We start from the raw sequence: 230 nt of genomic DNA, 5'->3' as shown, positions 1-230 counted from the left end.
GTTACCACATCTAACAAGAACTTACATACGAAGTGGGAGGAAGTGAGAAACGGAATCCCCCTTCATTGAAGTGAACACGGGTCGATATCATCTTTGGAACACAAAGGAAGGGGAGCCAATGACGTAAAGAAGTCCTATGAAAGTGACGCTAAGAAAATTGCCCGAGGGAAAAGGGTGCGGGGGGGGGGGTAGAGGGTATTGAAGGATGGTGAGATACGGATGCAGGCAAT

The sequence above is a fragment of the Penaeus monodon genome, chromosome 20 (assembly GCF_015228065.2).
Source record: "Penaeus monodon isolate SGIC_2016 chromosome 20, NSTDA_Pmon_1, whole genome shotgun sequence".
NCBI classification, from domain to species: Eukaryota; Metazoa; Arthropoda; class Malacostraca; order Decapoda; family Penaeidae; genus Penaeus; species Penaeus monodon.
This window is presented reverse-complemented; position numbering follows the sequence as displayed.